This window comes from Lathyrus oleraceus, chromosome 4 (genome assembly GCF_024323335.1).
Source record: "Lathyrus oleraceus cultivar Zhongwan6 chromosome 4, CAAS_Psat_ZW6_1.0, whole genome shotgun sequence".
Classification (NCBI taxonomy): Eukaryota; Viridiplantae; Streptophyta; class Magnoliopsida; order Fabales; family Fabaceae; genus Lathyrus; species Lathyrus oleraceus.
Genome location: NC_066582.1, coordinates 285,046,075 through 285,049,922, shown reverse-complemented (window position 1 = coordinate 285,049,922; position 3,848 = coordinate 285,046,075).

The window sequence follows — 3,848 nt, the reverse complement described above, 5'->3', positions numbered from 1 at the left end:
TCCCCATACTCTATTTTATTGCAAACATCATTTTATACAAAAATACATATACACACAAGATAGGGCTCCCTAGGAGTACCTAGGACACTTTGGGTGCTAACACCTTCCCTCTGTGTAACCAACCCCCTTACTTGTAATCTCTGGCATTTTATTAGTTTTGATTTGAAAACTTCTTATTTTTGGGTTTTGTTCGTACTTTTCCCTTGGAAACAATAAAAGCGCGGTGGCGACTCTGGTTTAATTGACGTCTAGCTTATCCATAACTTGATGGTCATGAATTTACCGCTACATAAATTAAATGGCGACTCTGCTGGGGAGTAGTCTCCAGTGGGTTGATCCTACTTTTGTGTATGTATATAATTGTGTATTTGATGTATGTATATTTGCTTGTATGATATAATCTGCTTGTTGTGCTTGGTGATCTCTGAGTGGTGAGATAAGTTCTAACCCGAACTTGAGTGCAATTAAGATAGGAGGATGGTATAGTCATGTTCGAATTGTGCGGAGTAGTCCTTAACAAGTTGGCTTGAGACCCATCTACTCAGTGGAGAGCCTTTTGGAGTTAGGAATGTCACACAAGTTATTTGTGGTTAGGCATTACTATCTCTGATTTGGGGTCCGAGAAGATGAGGACCGTAGAACATTTAAGCCCTCTTGGCCTATTTAGGACGTAGTGCAGAGACTGTTCAAGTGTAGACTTGATAACAGTTGTTACGCGATACTACACTCAAACGAGTTTCTCTTGAGAATATTATGGATTGATGAGTCAGTCATCCTAACCTATAATATCCAATAGATGGAAATGAGTCTATGGGAGCTTTTTAGAACATGATATACAGGTTTTTATCCTTAGTTCACTCCTTTGGGATGGTTCTTACCCAGACTCCATGCTCGTGACTCACAACAAACCCTTGGTTCTTGGTTGATCCAATCAAGTCTTGTCAATATCAATGTAACTTGGATGTTGATAAGGTGTAAACCATAATCCACCAAAATGGATGATTGATTTTGACAATGACTTGATTCATCCCTTGAACTTTGTTTGTTTGCCTTGTGTGTGATCCCTTATTTGTGATTGTTGCATTCATGCTCATCATAACATTCATCACACGAAAATTTCAAGGAACTGGGGTATTATTTGCAAATATTTTCAGACCATGGATTATGGACGAAGGAACACTAAGAAGTACGGTTTCAGATTTCCCGACTTGAAAGAGTTAAGGAAAATAGCATCTTTTGTATTAGATCCCTTGGACTTCAAATAACGTCATGGTAAGCTTCTGTCTATTTTGTCTGCTGATGTGGTTGAAGGACTCTTGAGTGTGTTGGTTCAGTTCTATCACCCTCTCTACCATTGCTTCACTTTTCCTGATTATCATCCCGTGCCTACGTTGGAGGAGTATGCCCATCTCTTGGGAATACCTATTTCTGACAAAGTACCTTTTAGTGGATTGGAAGAGATCCCAAGATCCCATGTTACTGCTGAAGCTCTTCACTTGAAGAAGTCTGAGATAGAGGCTCATTGGGTGAAGAAAGGAGGATTGTTTGGATTGACTTCTGAGTTCCTCATCAAGGAAGCTACTGCCTTTGCTCAAGCTGGTAGTCTGGATGCTTTTGAAGCTATCTTTGTGTTGCTCATCTATGGTTTAGCCTTGTTCCCTAACATTGATGGTTTTGTTGATGTTAATGCCATTAAAATTTTCTTGATTGGGAATCATGTGCCTACTTTGTTAGGAGATATGTATTTCTCTTTGCATCTAAGGAATTCCAAAGGTGGTAGAATTATTGCGTGATGTGTTCCTCTTTTGTACAAGTGGTTTATTTTGCACTTGCCTCAGACGCCTGCTTTTCTGGAGAACAAATAATGTCTTCGGTGGTCTCAGAGACTTATGTCTCTCACTAATGATGATATAGTTTGGTATGATCCTTCATTGAGTAGTATGGATATTATTGATTGTTGTGGTGAATTATCTAATGTGCCTCTCATTGGTACACAAGGAGGAATTAACTACAACCCTATTTTGGCTTGTCGTCAACTTAGGTTCCCCTTGAGAGACAAACCTAATAACACTTAGTTAGAAGGTCTTTTCTATTAAGAGGGTAAAGATCCCCAACATTTGAAGCAGAAGATTGTGCATGCTTGGCATAATGTTCATAGGAAAGGAAGATCTGAGCTTGGTCCGCACAATTGTGTAGCTTTGGAAGCTTACACTCTTTGGGTGAAGAAGAGAGCTTTGGAATTGAAGATGCCTTATGCTTATGAAAGACCAATGTCTGTGGTTGTGGCTGAGTCATTAAATCTCCCTAACCATGATGTAGAGGAGTTGGAAGACGTGCTCGCCAAGATGAAGCAAGAGAAGGATATGTGGGAAGAGCGTTTCCATGCTTTAAGCAGAAAGTATGAGGAGTTGCAACTTGAATCTAAGGACAAAGATGCACTTATTGAGCTACTTGAAGACCGGGTGACAAAGAGAGAGACAGAACCGGAGGTTTCATCTTCCTCTAGTATGCCTCAGCCTTCCGTCGCTTGGAAGAAGATTGTTGACCAGCTTGTCCTCGAGAAGACTCAGATGAAGGCTTCTTTTGAGACCGAGATCCGACGTATTCGAAGGAAGTATGCACCTGCAGCCAGATCTTTTGATGTTGTTAGGGATCCTTAGGATGACTAGTCTCCTTTTCTCTTGTATTTTGTATTTTTGGTTTCTGAAATTGTAATTAGTGTAATCCTCTAACTTATATAAATAAAAAGAGATTTTATGGTCATATCAAATTGTTGCAATTATTGTTAAAATATATAAACATTTGCAAATAATATAGTAAGCTCCTTGAAAATAAAAACAATAACGCATTGCATTTCTTGCATCATTTGCATAGTAGGTTTCTCTTTCGCCAGATGTCTTATTGGTATTTCTTTCGTGCTTCAGCCAAGCTGACTCCTCGATACAATACTCGTGTCAATCATCTAGAACAAGAGAACAAAGACTTGAAGGATAAGATCGCCCGTCTGACTGCCATGATGGAGTCAGTTCTAGCCGCTCAGAGCCAATCCTCTCCAACACCTGTAACTCCTCCTCCTCAGAGGACTGTTATTTCCGAGGTTGCTACCTCTACCATTCCTGCAACTGCTGCTCACTTTGCACCCAACATGCCTGCCGAATTCCTGTGGGGAATACTGCCTAATTTTGTGCCTGAAGGTTTTGCGCCTACATTTGCTTCTATGTCGGCATCTACCCCGGTCATGTCTATGCCACCGCCAGTTGTGCATATTCTACCCCGTGTGGAAGACACCATCTATCATTCTGAGTCATCTGAGAGCCCTGATGTGTATGAGAAGATGGACGTGATGAAGGACCAATTCCTTGAGCTACGTAAGGAGTTGAAAACTTTGAGGGGTAAGGATTTGTTTGGAAAGAGTGTTGCGGAGCTTTGTTTGGTTCCAAATGTTAAGATCCCAGTGAAGTTCAAGGTGCCTGACTTTGAAAAATACAAGGGAATACCTGTCCACTCAGTCATCTTGTGATGTATGCCAGAAAAATGGCTACTCAAACCGATAATGATCCATTGTTGATCCATTAATTTCAAGACAGTTTGACCGGTGCCACTCTGAGGTGGTACATGGGATTGGATAGTGCGAGCATCCGCACGTTCAATGATTTGGGCGAAGCATTTGTGAAACAATACAAATATAATGTTGATATGGCTCCAGAAAGGGACCAGTTGAGGTCGTTGTCTCAGAAGGAAAAGGAGACGTTTAAGGAGTATGCTCAAAGATGGAGGGAGCTTGCTGCTCAGATTACCCCTCCTTTGGAAGAGAAGGAGATGACTAAAATTTTCCTCAAGACCCTGAG